Genomic DNA, 17,707 nt, shown 5'->3' with positions numbered 1-17,707 from the left:
TCCATTCAGTGATGAAGTACTTAACAATATTGCAGGTAATGAAGCCTACTCCTTCACTGATGGGTTCTCCAGCTATCAAAAAGTTCGCATTGTAGAGGAAGATAAGAAGAAAACCACCTTCATGAATGAATGGAGCTCTTATGCCTACGGTGTCATGTCATTTTGGTTGAAGAATGCTCAGAAAATATTTTCAAGGATTGTAATTGCTTCCTTCTGTGACTATATTCACAGATTCCTAGAGGTGTATATGGATGATTGGACAATGTATAGATTATTAAAAAGACACTCCATCTTGCTCAAAGTGATGTTTGATTGCTACAGGCAACTACATATTTCTTTAAACTTGAAGAAATGCACTTTCACTATCCCTTTTGGAACATTGCTAGGGCATATAGTTTGTAAAGAACGAGTGCGTCAACCCTACCAAAGTTGCGATAATTTTGAACATGCCTCCACCATATAGTGTCAAGCAACTAAGATCTACTCTCGGACACACATGATACTATCACAGGTTCATCCATAATTATTCCTTGATTACTGCACCACTAGAGAAGCTGCTAAAAAAATCTGAGCGATTTTCCTGGACTAAGGAATGTGACGCTACCTTCAATATGATAAAAGAGAATATAGCAAGTGCACCAATCCTAGTTTACTTAGATTGGAATAAATAATTTCATGTTCATATTTATGCATCAAGGATTGCTTTGGGAGGTATTTTGGCCCAGCCTGGAGACAGTGACCTAGATCAACTAATTTATTTTTCCAACATAGAACTTTCCACTGTGGAAAGGAGCTACACCACCACTGAATGGGAAGCTCTTGCGATGGTGTACTCACTGCATAAATTCAGGCACTATCTTTTGGGTGGTCCATTCAAGTTATTTACTAACCAATCTACACTGAAATACCTGGTAAATAAGCATGTGCTCGAAGGGAGGATTTTTCGGTTGGCTCCTATTTTTTCAGGAGTTGACATTCAAATTCATTTTGAAGCCATTAAAGAAGAATGTAGGGCCTAATAATCTCTCCCGGCTGGAGTCGGGTGAAGCTGGGGGGTCAATTTATGACCAATTGTCGGATGATGATGTGTTTCAGGTTGAGGCCATCCTTGAATATTTGGAAGATGTCACATTATTTCTAACTGCACTAGAAAATATCTAGAAGAGTACATAACAACCAAAATAATGTATGTGGTGGTGCAAGCTACAGATTACCAGCTGATTGCAGGTCAATTGTACAAGATGGGTCTTGACCATATATTGCGAAGATGTGTCCTCAACCATGAAAAGCAAGATGTTCTATGGGAATGCCATTTGGGAGTTTTAGGAGGACACATGGGGGGAAACCCATTGTGAGAAAAGTATTACAAGTTAGACTCTAGTGGCCCACTCTTTTTTGGGATGCGAAGGAGTACGTCAAGAAACGTGATGTTTTCCAATGGGTGGGATGGCCATCGCACTAGGATGAACTTCCACTACAGCCTGTACGTGCACTCTAGGCATTCAAAATGTGGGATGTGGACTTTGTGGGGCCTATTAATCTGTCGACGCATTACTCACATGTCAGGTACATTATTACTGCTACAGACAATCTCACCCGATGGGCCGAAGAGGCACTAGTTAAAGATTGCATTGTAGACACTAATGCTTGGTTAATATTCGAGAATATCATCGCTCGATTTGGGTGGCCTTGGAGCCTCTCCAGTGACCTGGGGACCCACTTCATTAATGAGATAGTTACCACATTGTTGTGGAACTTCATGATCCAACACCATAAAATTACCCCATACCACCCTTAGGCAAATGACATTGTTGAAGCTTTCAACAAAATCCTAGAGAATGGCCTCACCAATATTTGTTCTTCCAACCAAGACAACTGGGATGAGTGGGTACTAGCTACCTTTTGAGCCTATTGTACCACCATCAAATGATTTCATAAATATACATCGTTCTAGAATTTTTATGGATGACAAGTTGTAGTACCTATTGATTTCATCATTCCCAACCTATTTATTGCACAAGCCACTGAAATGTCAGAGGACGAGTCAATTGCAAAAAGGCTTGATGAAATATGGGGGTTGGATGAGGCCAAGTTTCAGTCCAATTGTCACTAGATTGTTGAGAAGGATAGATAGAAAGCATGGCATGACCGACACATCAAAAGGAAGTCTTTTATAGTTGGGCACAAGGTTCTCCTATATGACAATAAGTTTCTGAAACATCCTAGGAATCTCCAAATGTACCAGTTGTGACCATTCATTATTGCAGAATTGTCAGAGTCTGAAGTTGTTAAACTTGTGTGAATTGATGGAATCCTATTTTCTATTGGGTGAATGGATTACACTTGAAGCCCTTGCATAGCCCAAGAACTTATTAATCAATCAATTTGAACTCTAAAAGGGGATCATAATTAGGCTTAGGATAGATTTAATTAGTTAAATTTGAAGTTGAGTTAGCTATGTCAGTTGCGTATAAATTTAGTTGCGTCGAGTCTGTTAGTTAGTTGAGTGCATCCCTTCACATCTAATTGTGGTCGGGGAAACGCACGTAATGGTCATCTTATCCATCATAATTAGTAATAATTCCTTACGTCTTTTCAATTTTGGTTTAAATCTCTCCCGTAATATCCCTGACACATTTTGGCTATCAACTTTTGATTTTTCCATCATCTCGTAATAATTGGCCATCATGATCATCCGCCTTTTGAGTTTTTGCGCCATCAGGATCAAGTATAGGTCACAATCGTCGTTAATGCCATGTTTTCAATCAAGTATAACAATTTTATTTATTTATTAATTAAATGGTCCAATCACAAGCGTCATGTCAATTATTTCTATATAGTTTGCATGGAATCGTTAAGCCCTCCATTGTAAAATATTAGGTGGTTGAATTGTTCACTCTGGCTTCAGTGTCAAACTTCCCTAGATCTCAACCCAAATTCAAGCCCCCTATTTCTATTGTGTACATTCAATGAGTTACTGTCATGACTAAAGTATCAAAAACTGCTATTCCCACCCCTCCATTCAACCCCAGAGTTACAGAACTCGAGAGTTTTTTTGGTAAATATGAGAAGGCCACACTCGTCAAAAATGATTTATTAGACTCCTTCCATTTCCCCACGCTAAAGTGCAAAGTATTAATAGAGGCTGCAACCAGACAGTATGGAAACCACTCTTCTAGGATAAAAGAATATTTCAGAGGATTATAGTGGTCCACATTGATCAATTTGAGGAATCTATCAATCTTTGGCACTTCAAGTGCAAACATGCAATGTACCAAGTTCCTTATTAGCTAGCTGAATGGAGGGTCCCTCTAGCTCGATAGGGAGTACCTAATACATGCCAGTGACATCCAAAAATTTATGGGGCTATTTGCTGCAAGTGCCATAGTGTTGTCTATGTTCCAGACTACCTCTAAGTGTGGGAAGAAAATAGGTGAAAGAAACTACTATATTAAGTATGATACTTAGCACGATGGAAAGGGAGCCACCATTGACATGATTAACATTCCCTCCATCAAGTTCGCTCGTCACATAATTTCTGGGAAAATCATGCACCATTACACACAGGGCGGATGCACTTTAGATAGCATCTTGGTGGTGGAATCCTATGAAAAGGGGGAACAAAAGAACTGGTGTAGTTACTTTTTGAATGAAGATTTTGAAGCCTGTGAGGATGTGTACAAGTGGGCGACATAATTCATCTATGGATATCTAGTTGTTTCTATGGCTATGTTGAAGTGGTGCCATCTCAAAGGTAGAGAGCTAGCCCCAATATCTTAATATCAACCCTTGGTACTCAGGTACTCCCCGTGGCGGGCCTCAGGGGACCTAAACAATAAAGAAATCAACAAGGCCTCATTCGCTAGATGGTATGACAATATGCTCGATGTCGCCAAAGTAGTCCCATAATCCCAAAATTTCTTTCATTATGACTATTCACATTACATATGGTTTGATGTTCGACACAGCACCACCTGGATTTGCCCCAAGATTATCAACCTGGACACATTCCATATGCGGGCTTTGCCTTTCATTCTCTCTCGAGAGGTGTTCCACAATGAAGTTTTGTCTTGGCAAGGCATCATTGATGAATTCTAGGACAACAAGAGAACATATACTTTTGAAGGGATGCTGCCAAGACCACTACCTGGTGAGAGCCCCTCTGCCTCTTGGAAGCGAACAAAAAAAGACACTCAATCATGTCTTGAAGAGATTCACGAAAATGGTGATATCAGTTCAAAACACTTTAGAAGCTCTCAAGTCATCATTAAGTTCCCTACTCATGTTTTCTGAATATCTTAATGTTAGTCTGATCAATACTCTATCATTTAGCCCAGTAGTTTCCTCACTTCCCCGAGTGGACCCTCATTCTATTACTAAACCCACAGTCGAGGAAACTCATCTAATTGCTACCTGAAATCCCTCATCTTCCAAAAAACTCATTCTATTTACCTCTACCCTGGTCATCGATCTCACTAGCGAAAAACCACACTCTCTTGCCAGCACCCAAATAAGCGAGGAAATCCCACAATCCACCTCCATTGCATCCCCAACATCTCATAACCCATATCCCCGGCCTCCCCCTCCATAACCATTTCAGACCTTCCTCTAACTGGAAAGCTCCTCAGTGCCGAGACTGAGATGGAGGTTTATTCCATAATTCAATCCATCGTTGACACTGACCAAGACACCCTCATTGTTCACCCTATAACTGTCAATTCAGTCACCATGCCTCTATTATCCTTGTTACTAGAATCAAGCCCTCAACCAAAAAAAGGCTAACATATTAACTCTAGTCCCTAGTCCATAGGGCCAATAAGTTATGACCTTCATAACTCAAACCTCCATCCCCATCCACATTTTTCCACCACATTTTGTTCCAGACCACACTAGCTTCCACATTATAGAGACCCTACAATGGGAAACTTCGCCCCAAGTACAATCCAAGAAATTGGTTGCCAGTGGAAAACCGTTACAAGCCCAATACCCTCCACTTACTACCATGATACCTGATGACCTTTAGAATTGGTCATCCTCTCAACTATTTACTTTAATTCAATTGGCTTCCCGCCAAGCGAAGGCACTACACAATACCTTAACAATCGAACATAAGAATTAACAACAACAACTTCTATCCATTGTGATCAAGCATGATCAACTTCTCTAAGACAAGAAAGCCTTACAAAAACAAGTTGATGATATCCATGCCATATTCCAAGCTCTTTGGCCTAGCATCGCTGAGCCAGTACCAAATGCACTAGAAGACTTCTCAGCCTACAGTCTCTCTAATTGTTGTGATCACATTAGAACTGCATGCACCGACCTTGTTTCGGCAAATAAGGAGCTTCAAAAGACTATTGTAGTCGACCAAAGAGCACTCCCTGATTTTCCCACCCAATATGCCATTGAAATCGAGCAGAAGATTGTCGATGTGGCTTCTCTTAAGGCCTCCCTTCATCAGGCTACTAGAGAGGTGCACGAAATCTTCTCTGAAGCTCATCACTGGTCTAGGTTCCTTGCCAAGAAAAATCAGCTAGTCTATTCTCTGCGACAATGGGCTCACCATTTTTTCAACCAAGTCTTGATTACACTTAGCCTTGATCAGAAAAAGGATCTGTTTGCAAAATCTGATTTGCTCGAGAAGCATATCCAATAGATTGAGGAAGACTCTCGATCCACCAAGGCCCCGCTCTGTAACCTCAAACCACCAGCATAGGTCCATTTTCAGAAGTTGCGACAACTCAGCATAGAAGCAGAGACTCAGTGGAATGCCTCTTGAATACCGGGCCCGCCCAACCGACAACTAAACTTACCATGCCATTTCTTGAGAAAGTTACCACTCTATTAGATTCCTGATGGTCGATCCTTGCTGAATATACCCAATTCAAGACAACATCTATCTAATCTGTCCCGGAGTTGGGTCCTTCATTTGAAGGAGAACTTGTTTCACATGAAAGAACAGATCAAGAAGAAACAACAAAAGTGGGAGTCGTGTAGTAGTAAGAAGAAACAACAACATTAGTCAGTGATTGACTCGAGGATGAGTCAATTGACTATGGTCAGGGTCTTTTGGGTCCTTCATTTAGGGGGACATAATTTTTGACACATTTTTACCAAGTCTGACCAAAGGGAAGGTATGGAGAAAATAACTAAGGGAAAGAGAGTGTAACAACCTTGGTGAAAATTCCATGTAATAAAAGTAAATAAAGGTAAAATAATAACCATGGATGGTGGGATACTTATTCGAAACTAAATGTTGGGCAGAATCCTAGTGATGGGGATCACTTGTGATTGGTTATGGCTAAGGAAATTGGCAAAGACAATGGCTAAGGCTTTGGAAAGGAAAAATGGCATTTTTGGCGCATTCATTTATCAAAATAATGGAAATTAGGAGAAAAGTGAGGTGAAAGGTCATAGGTTGCATGTGAGGAGGAAACTGAAGGAAAATAATGAAAAATGGAGAAAATAGAGGCCTCATTCATAAAAAGGCTTATGAGGATTAGTTGGTAACCTTTAGTGAGTTCAGTTTTGGAGCTCTCTCATTATTCTCCCTCTCGCTCATACTACTGGAGACTTAGAATTTTCTTGGAGAAATCTTGGAGGGTGTGGCATAATTGGATTCTTGGAGAAAGAAGGCAAAGGAAGCGCAGGAAAGCACAAGAAGGCATTGGGATCAATAGCTACATTAGATTTGCTTGCAGGTATTGAGTTGCATGTATGTTTCCTTCACTAGTTTTGGCATGCATGGCATATGCATGTGTATTTTTGGTTGTGATCTATCATTGGCATGGAGGATGGTTGAGATTGAAGTGGATTGCCTAGTCTTGCCACACAAGGGCTTCACTGGAGGAGCAATATCATAGCACGTGGGTTCATATTGGGGGATATACTATGAGGTAAAAATGACATATTATATTGGGGGATATATAGGGGGTAAAGGGTTTTTATATTGGCAAGTATAAAAAATGGAGCTCAAAGTTAATGAAAAAAATAAAGTGGTATAAAAAATATTAATGAAAAAATGGATACCTACAATATTTAGTGAAAGTAGGGTTTTTTTTAATTAGGAAGGTGTATTGGTTACATATTGTGAGGGAGTTAAATTATGTAATTTTTAGAGGCATTTTCCAATATGTAGTCAAATTAAGGGTATTATTAAATATCCTATGAACGCACGTGATATGTCGGAGGTTCATTGAGTGAAGCCCTCGTGTCTTGCCATTTCCTGAATGGAAATGGTGATTCTGGATTTATTTTCATTGTTGTGTTTTTGGTTGGTTCTCATGTTTCCTTAGCTTGGGTTGAGTTACTAGTCCTGAAGCATTGGTTGGACAAACGCTTTGGAGCCCTTGGTGGGTTGAGATACTAGTCCTGGAGTCTTGGTTGGACAAATGCTCTAGAGCCCAGTAAAAGTTGTGGATTAAGTTAATATTATTGGATCCTTGGTTGGACAAACACTCTAGAGCCTTGGAAGGCTTGGATAGAAACCGATTTGATGATGGTTTTGTGATGTCTAACCGTAAGGTGGAATCACTGTTTGATGGGTTGAGGTGGATGACCTCTAGAAGCCTTGAATGGTTTTTTATTGATGTGTTCTATGAGATCCCACATTCATGCTTGGAATATGGCATGAGGTTGAATGGTTCAAGAGAGATTTGGCTCAACCATTCTATGGTCAGGTGAAACGTGGAAGTCCCATCCCGGGTTTGGATTTTGGATCATTAATGAAAGGGTATTTTTCCTTGTATTCCAATGAGCATTGTGATGGATTATATGTGGTTTATATGGTTATAATTTCATGAGTATTTATGTTGCTATTATGCTAGTTATGTATGTATTTTATGACAGTAGCCATGTGTGGCTCTCATCATGTTTTTACTTGTAATTGAATGATCAATGTATCTGTGACCTAATGGATGGAATGGTAGTTAATGTGTTGATGCATCAATGGATCTTAGTGATTATCAGCTAAGTATGAGATCCCTCTGCTCAGAATATGTTTGATGAAATGCCTATCATGGCTAGTAGGGGTCCAGTCAAGGTCTTGAACAAGTATTTGTTTTAGTACTATCATTTCCATGTTATTTTATGGATCTAAAGAGATGGTTCAATTCTAGGCAGTGACTTAGGCTCTGGGTCTGAAAAAGTGGCTCAAATCTCAGAGTCGATGGCATAACACTAACAATTTTGGTCTCTAGTCACTGACAAGAAAGCATGTGAGAGAGATTTTGGGTTGATGATCTTACTCATGCTTATAATATGGGAGCGACTAGGCCTTCAATTGTCCAAAAGCTCAGTGGGATCCCAAGGCAAGCTGTCTAAAGTATTGGATTGGTTCTTGAGGGTCTTGTAGCTGATGATTAATGTTTGTATGGTGTGTTTCCCTCTGTTCCTCTTCCTTAATGTGACTTAGGAGGTCAAATCTTATCATAGTGGCCTCTCATTGCATGTTTACCTTGTATGGTCAGTTGCTTGGGTAGATGTGGGATGAGGGTGTTACAGAGTGGTATCAAAGCATGATTTACCCCTTAGACTAGGTGGGCTATGTGTTGGTCATGCATGCATGTCAGTTGCATGTGTGTCTCTCACACTTTCATTCAATGTGCTTGTTGCATTTGCATGATGTTGATCATGGTTGTAGTGATGTCTTCATGTGGAACTTGAGGTTGTTGTGGTGGAATGTAGCATCGTGAGTGTATGACTAGTTACATGTTGATTTATGTTGCTTACATGTATCATTGTAGTATGCTTGGTTACATTCATGCATGTTTGGTTACATTATTTTATGCTTGGTTGCATGTATCGTTCTTGCATACTTTATTTCAAGTATCATTCACTCATGCTTGATTATATGTTCTTATGCATATGTGTGGATGGTTATGCATCACTTATGCATGTTAATTTTTGCATATGGTCAAGTGTACAATGATGTAGTGGTGGTTGCCATGCATGAGGTTGTGGTGTGTGTTGTTGTTGAAGCCATGCATTGATGACTGGACCCTATCTAAAATGATAGTTGCATGGTCATATGCTTATGTTTCATGTTTCTATATGTTTTCATGATTATGTTATACATGTATCACGTTGATTTGTTGGTCTTGCAGATAAGGTATCCTCCCTGAGATATACTAAGGTACATTGGTTTATTGTGATTTGGTTTAGCTGACATTATATAACTTGTAGGAAGAAATATCAAATGGCTAGCAAGATGGATGACTACAAAGACTCTCCCTATGAATCTAAAGAGAAGTATTGTGTTGGGAACCCTTTCGATTTTGCAGTTACACTGAGAATATTAAAGGAAGATATAAGGATTTGTATGGTAAATAATGATAGAATCATACAGGCACAAGAAAAGTTAGCAGAGGTAAATGCAGTCATACTTCAAATCTTGTCAGATTTGCAGCAAGAGGGACCGCTTCGGATCAGTCATGAGCAAGAGGATAGAACTAATGGGGCATATGGTAGTAGATCGCATGGTAGTCACATATCAAATAGAGATGACACAATCATAGATGGTATATTTTTTGACGCTCTGGATAGGAGAAGGGATATACACACATATGAATCTAGTTCTAATTCAAATAAGCACTTTGATCGTCATTAGTATCATCCTTACAAGAGGAGTGATAAGAGATATTTTCCACATGAGTTTAAGAAAGAAAAGCCACATAATTTTGATGGAGAGGTAAAGAAATCAAAAGATGAAGAGGCATGATTGCTAGGCATGAAGAAGTTCTTGAGATTTCATGACTATTCAGAGAATATGAAAGCTACAGTGGCTACATTCATTCTCAAAGGAAAAGAAGACATTTGGTGGGAAGACGTGAAGAATGACAGAGGTATAAATGAGGAATATTTGACTTGGAGTGAGTTTGAGTGGCTATTCAAGAATAAGTATTTGTTGGAAAGATACTTTGATGAAATGGAAAAAAGAATTATATGAGTTAAAGATGGGATCCATGATAGATGATGAGTATATTAGAAGATTCTTGGAGTTGCTGAGGTATGTGCCTTACCTCAAGGAGGAGAAGGCTAAGATTTAGATATTTTTTAGTGGATTACCAGTTTCATTCAAAGATAGGATTGATTTTGATGAGCCTAGATCATTGGAGGAGGCCATCTAAAAACTGAAGCATTTCTATGAACAATCGAAGTGTAGAATTGAGACTAAGCTAGACTGGAGAGGTAATGCAAATAAAAAAGGAAAATGGGACAAGAAGTGAGTAAGACCACATGACATAGGTAACAAGGAGAATTTTACACCACCTAAGAGGTTCAATGCATCAGGAGAAGAATAAGGAGCTCGTGTAGTGTTGGACTAGTGGAGGAGATCATGGTTGGAAGGATTGTTCGCGGTACTAGAGTGGTAGGCCTAAGATATACAGTGCGCAAAAGGCACAGAATGTTGGATATGTTGGTCATAGTATTCCACACATTTTATGCAACAATGGATAACAAACAGATAGAGAATCAGGGATCTATCATTGATATGGATGGTAAGCTTTTTTATCAAGTTATTTCTATTTTGATTGACCCTGGATCTAATTGTAGCTATGTTAGTCCTAACTTGGTGGATACGTGCGGTTTGAGTAAGGAATTACATGTAGAGCCTTGGTTAGTGCAATTGGCCATAGGTACGAAGAAATGAGTTCATCATTGGGTAAGATCTTGTGCATTTGACTTGAATGGTATGCCTACCGCAACACATTTGAATGTATTACTGTAAGGTTCATACAATATGTTGTTGGGGATGGACTAGTTGTAACTTCATAGAACCAAGGTACACTATTATGACAAAGCCATTGAGTGTGTTGATGACAATGGAGAACCAAGAGTCTTACAGGGTAAGAAAAAAGCTACATCAGTTAGGATGGTGACAGCAATGCAAGAAAAGTGTAACCGCGGGAAAGGGTTTAAGCTATTCGTAATGCACATTTCTAGTGATAAGGGTAAGGAAGTTGAGGATATGGAGGTGTTGAGAAGGGACCAATTTTTACAGTGGTTCAAGGATGTATGTCCCAAGGACATTACAAAGTTTCCACCTCACAAGGAGGTAGAAATTTCTATTGAGTTAGTGCCAAGTGTAGCTCCAGCATCAAAAATACCTTACAGAATGAGCACACCTGAGTTGGTTGAGTTAAAGTTACAGTTGAAGGAAATGTTGGAAAAGGGATACATTAGGCCAAGTGTATCACCACGGGGCGCGCCGATATTTTTTGTGAAGAAGAAAGATGGTACTCTCAAATTATACATTGACTACAGGAAGTTGAACAAAGTGACTATCAAGAACATGTACCCTTTGCTGAGGATTGATGACTTGTTCGATCAGCTGAAGGGAGCAACGATGTTCTCGAAGATTTACTTGAGATCCAGATATCATCAGGTACACATCAAAGAGGAGGACAATTACAATATTGCATTCAGGACCAGGTATGGGCATTATGACTTTGTTGTAGTTCCATTTGGCTTAACTAATGCTCTAGTTACATTTATGTGTTTGATGAATAGTGTGTTGCATCCATATTTCGATAAGTTTGTTATTGAGTTCATTAATGATATACTGGTATATTCTAAAAATGAGGAAGAGCATGCTGAGCATTTAGTAATAGTGTTGAGGTTGTTGAGGGAGCATCAATTATATGCTAAGCTCAACAAGATAGACTGAGGTACACTACTTGGGGCATGTTGTCTCCAAGGAGGGAATTGCAGTTGATCCAGAGAAGATAAGGGCCATCATGGAGTGGGTAGCTCCAAAGGGTGTGGATGAGGTGAGATATTTCATGGGTTTGGTAGGCTACTATAGGAGGTTCATCAATAAATTCTCAAAAATTTCTTATCTTATCACATCATTGTAAAGGAAAGGCAAGAAGTTCGAATGGACATAGGATTGTAAGGCTAGATTTGAACAACTTAAGAAATTGGTGATGCATGCATTGGTACTATAGATTGCAGATCTAGACAAAGAGTTTGTGGTATGCAAAAATGTTTTCAAGAGAGGACTTGCTGGAATCCTTATGTAGGATGGACATGTTGTATATTATGAGTCCCGGAAACTAAACGAGCACGATCTGAACTACGCGACATGTGATTTAGAGTTAGCAATGATCATACATGCATTAAAAATGTGGAGACATTATCTTCTTGGCAGAAGGTTTGTACGTATGAGTGATCACATTGGGTTGAGGTATTTGTTTGACCAACCAAATCTGAACGCCAGGTAGGCTAGATGAATGACCACGATCAACGAGTTTGATTTCGATATCAAGTACATCAAAGGTAAAGAGAACAAGGTTACAGATGCTCTCAGCAAATGGGTATAAGTAAATCACTTGGTAGCTATGAGATCCTATGGGACAGACTTACAGGATACAATCTTGTAGGCAAGTCAGCAGGATGTCAGGTATATGGAGATTGTGCACAGGTTGTAGCAAGATGTTGGTACTAGTACAGGTGCAGGTGCGGATACAGGTAGTGGTATAGGTATAGGTGGTGGTACAGGTACATGTACGAGTAAGGGTACAGATTCAGGTGCACAAGGTATGGATTATTGTCTTACAATAGATGGGCTGGTCAGGTTCTGAGATAGGATATATATACCAGATAACAGTGAGCTCAAGAAGGTGATATTGAGGGAGTTTCATGCGAAACCTTACTCAGGTCACCTAGGTTATCAGAAGACATTAACTGCACTGAAGAGATTTTATTATTGACCGAATTTGAAGAGGGATGTAGTAGAGTTTGTGGCTATATGTTTCAACTATCAGCGAGTGAAAGCAGAATGTAAACATCCAGGTGGAATTCTACAAACGATTGCAATTCTAGAGTGGAAATGGGTAGTCATTTCCATGGACTTTATCACAAGTTTTCCAAAGGGAGTGAGACAACATGATTCCATTATGGTTATTGTGGACAGGTTGATGAAGGTTGCACATTCATTTCGGCGAAGTCTACATTCTCAGCTAGTGATGTCGCATAGGTATTCATCCAAGATGTGGTTAGATTGCATGGTATTCCGAAGAATATTGTGTTAGACAGGGATGCGAAGTTCACTTCCAAGTTTTGGAAGGAGTTATTTGTAGGTTTGGGCACAGAGTTGGCCTTCAACACAACTTATCATCCGCAGACAGATGGACAAATAGAGAGGGTCAATAGGATATTGGAGGACATGCTGAGGATGTATGTGATGCATTAGCAGTGGAAGTGGGAAGAGTATCTCCCTTTGGTTGAGTTCACATACAACAACGGTTATCAGGAGTCATTGAGGATGAGTCCTTTTGAGGTATATGGGTGGAGTTGTAACACTACTACCAGTTGGAGTGATTTGGTTAGCAGGGTATTGATTGGACCAGATATTTTGGTGGACATGGAAAAGGAAATGCAGGTGATAAAGAAGAATCTAAAGGCAACACGGGATAGGCATAAGAGTTATGTAGATAGGATAGGTTGTTCAAGGAGTTCCAAGTTGGGGAACAGGTGTACTTGCGCATCAAATCGAACAAGATCTCCTTACGGATTGGATCATGTGCCAAGCTAGCACCATGGTTTTATGGACCCTTCAACATTATTGAGAGGATTGGGCCAGTAGCCTATCGACTTGCATTACCTCCAACAGTGAAAGTCCGTGATGTTTTCCATGTATCGTTGCTTAAGAAGTATGTTAAGGATGTTGATCATGTGATTGGTTGGTCTGTATTGTAGGTGGAACCAGATGGAGAATCCCAGCTGAAGCCTCAGTGTATACTGCGGAAAAAAGTGCTCATGCTCCGGAACCAAGCAATCAAGCAAGTTAAGGTGAAATGGAAGCACTTTGGGCCCAATGAAGCTACATGGGAGATGACAGATCAGATGTGGGCTATGTATCCTTCCTTTTTTGTCAGTTGAGGCAAAGCATTTTTGGCTTAATGTTTTGATGTGGTTTGTGGTATATGTTTTGTTATATGTTTTGATGATGTTGGATTACGTGCATATGTATATGGATGTAAATACACCATGAGTTGTGTTATAAAGCTCCACTATGTATTATGTTGTTATTATGTCATGTTATTATGTTGTTATGTTGGTTTTCTTTCATCAGGATGATCATTCTAAATACTGCATTAAGCTAAGTTATAAAGTTCCATCGACATTATATAGTTTTCTTATAATAGTTTTATGGTTATAGGTGTTGTTGAACACTGAGGATGGTGTTTCCCCAAGGGGAAGGGTTCTATAACAACCCTGGTGAAAATTCCATGTAATAAAAGTAAACAAAGGCAAAATAATAACCACGGATGATGCAACACTTATTCCAGGCTGAATGTTGGGCATAATCATAGTGACGAGGATCACTTGTGATTGGTTATGGCTATGGAAATTGTCAAAGGCAATGGCTAAGGCTTCAGAAAGGCAAAATGGATTTTTTGGCACATTTATTTATGAAAATAATAGGAATTAGGAGAAAAGGGAGGTGAAAGGTCACAGGTTGCATGTGAGGAATAAATTGAAGGAAAATAATGGAAAATGAAGAAAATAGAGGCCTCGTTCATAAAAAGGCTTATGAAGATCATTTAGTAACCTTTTGTCAATTTCGTTTTGGAGCTCTCTCTCATATTATTGGAGACTTAGAGTTTTCTTGGAGCACTCTTGGAGGGTGTGGCATACTTGGATTCATGGAGCAAGAAGGCAAAGGAAGAGAAGGAAAGCACAAGAAGGCAATGGGATCAACAACTACATCATATATTCTTGCAGGTACGAAGTTACATGTATGTTTCCTTCACTAGATTTGGCATGCATGGCATATGCATGTGGAATTTTGGTTGTGATCTGTCATTGGCATGGAGGACGATCAGGATTGATAGTGGTTTCCTAGCCTTGCCATTTCCTAGATAGCCATGGTGATTGTGGGTTCATTTTCATTGTTGTGTTTTTGCTTGGTTCTCATGTTTCCTTAGCTTGGGTTGAGTTATTAGTCCTGGAGCCTTGGTTGGTAAAATGCTCTGGAGCCCTTGGTGGGATGAGTTACTAGTCCTGGAGCATTGGTTGGACAAACGCTCTGGAGCCTGGTAAAATTTGTGGTTTGAGTTACTAGTCTTGGAGCCTTGGTTGGACAAACACTCTAGATCCTTGGAAGGCTTGGATAGACGCCGATCTGCTGATGGTTTTATGATCCGACCATGAGGTGGAATCACTGTTTTATGGGTTGAGGTGGATGGCCTCTGGAAGCTCTGGATGATTTTTTTATTGATGTGTTCTATGAGATCCCACATTCATGCTTGGAATATGGCATGGGGGTGAATGGCTGAAGAGAGATTTGGCTCAACCATTCTACGGCCGGGTGGAACGTGGAAGTCCCATATCGGGTTTGGATTTTGCATCATTAATGAAAGGGTATTTCTTCTTGTATTTCTATGAGAATTTTGATGGATTATATGTGGTCTATATGGTTGTACTTTCGTGATTATTTCTGCTGCTATTATTCTGGTTATGTATGTATTTTATGACAATAGCCATGTGTGGATCTCATCATATTTTTACTTGTAATTGAATGATCAATGTATCTATGACCTAATGGATGGAATGGAAGTTGATGTGTTGAGGCATCAATGGTTCTTAGCGATCCTTAGCTAAGTATGAGACCCATATGCTCAGAACTGTTAATTATACCAGTAGATTACACATTTGCGATATAGTTGACGAATTTCCTATCATGGCTAGTAGGGGTCCATTCAAGGTCTTGAATAAGTATTTGCTTTAGTACTGTCATTTCCATGTTATTTTACTGATCTAAAGAGATGGTTCAATTATGGGCAGTGACCTTGGCTCTAGGCCTGAAAAAGGGGCCCAAATCCTGGAGTCGTTGGCATAACACTGATAGTTTTGGTCTCTGGTCACTGGAAAACAAGCTTGTGAGAATGACTTTGGGTTGTTGGTCGTACTCATGCCTATAGCATGGGAGCAAAATGAGCCTTAAATTGTCCAAAAGCTCAGTGGGACCACAAGGCAAGTTGTCTAAAGTATTGGCTTGGTTCCTGAGGGTCTTGTAGCTGATGATTAATGTTTGTATGGTGTGTTTCCATCAATTCCACTTCCTTAATGTGACTTAGGAGGTCGAATCATATCACAGTGGCCTATCGTTGCATGTTTACCCGGTTGGCCGGTTGCTTGGGTAGATGTGGGAGGAGGGTGTTACAGAGAGAAAATCTACCAAGATCTGTCAGACAATGAAGTTTGCAAGCGCAAATATGGGGAAATTCAAGCGCAACCAAGTCGCAAAGGCCATCAACGAGAGGTGGATCAATCGCAGCCGAGCTGCAAAATCAACCAAGGAGGAAAGTGTGTGGCATCCGAGGAAGAGACTAACAGTTCAGGCGAGCAAAGTTTATAAAATCTAAAGGAAAAGACAACAACATGGGGAGAAGAAGCTCATATGCCGAGATGTTGTCGCTAATTCCATTGGACTTAGCTTTCTTCTGTGTTTATCTGATTCTGAGCTAATTTGTATGTTGATTCTTTTGTTGCTATCTGAAGGGCCATAGTGCCCTAATGCAATGATGCTTTATGTTAATGGGAAGAGTTGCAAGATTTCTCTATGGTTCTGAATGTTTTACTTTGAATGGGATTCTTTCAAATAATTTCTTATGTGGATGCTTTGCAAGTTACACTTTGTGATGGTTATATGTCATATGCTATTATTTCTAGCGTAGATGCGAGTGATAATCTTTGTGCAACTCTCCTTGATGCCTAATCCTAATCCCTATCCTAGTAAGGTCATGACATGCCTCGGGTGAGACACCTTACTCATCTTGAGTAAGGTGAAAATGTCAGTGTTATGCTAGACTATAGAAGATCCTTTGTTTCTCCCTTTGTCTGAACCTAGTGTCTCTATCTTTTACAATGTTTCTGCCAACAATGACCTTTGTATTGAAAATTTTTTGATACACCCAATGGTCCAAAGGCCCATGGTGGAACCTTGTATTGGAACCTAACTCCCAAGGTTGTTAACTGCCATAATTTTTTTTTTTTTCCATTAACAAACAACGAACCTCTCACACATGGCCCTACCAATGCCACACCACACTATGTTAGTTTTGTATCACCTCAATCTATTTTGATAAGGGAGGAGTGTGAATCCCTTAATGATATGCAATGTGCCCTCGATCATTTACCGCCATGACTTCATATTAAACCCCCTTAAGATAAACTTTGATCTTGTTGTGGGGTTCATAAAATACTAGGATTTGTTAATCTTTGATGGTTTGTGATGCACTAGTCCAAGCTGCTTGCTCACTACTGATATTTTTTTTTTGTGTTCCTGATGGCATTGACATCAATTACAACACATTGTCCAACAACATTTCCATGTTTCACGTAATATTTCCCCATCATGTGTTTTACCCCCCATTTCCATGTGGTGGGTATGGGGTAATATTGGGAAAACATGGAAATGGTGGTTAAAACACATGAGGGGGAAATATTGGGAAAAACATGGAAATAGTGGGTAATACATATCAGGATGGGGGTGAGGGGAAATATTGGGTGAAACATGGAAATGGTCGGTAAAACATGGAAATGTTGAAGATGGGATGGAATATTGAGTAAAACATATCATGAGGGTGGGGGTGAGGAGATATCCAAAATTTCTGTGTTTTACACAAAATTGCCCCAAACACCATGTTGGGGGAAATATTGAATAAAACATGGAAATATTAGGTACAACATAATATTT

This window comes from Pinus tabuliformis, chromosome X, assembly GCF_031772625.1.
Source record: "Pinus tabuliformis cultivar Carrire ecotype Pingquan chromosome X, CPIR1, whole genome shotgun sequence".
Taxonomy (NCBI): domain Eukaryota; kingdom Viridiplantae; phylum Streptophyta; class Pinopsida; order Pinales; family Pinaceae; genus Pinus; species Pinus tabuliformis.
The sequence above is the reverse complement of the archived record's forward strand: the minus strand, read 5'-3'. Positions refer to the sequence as shown.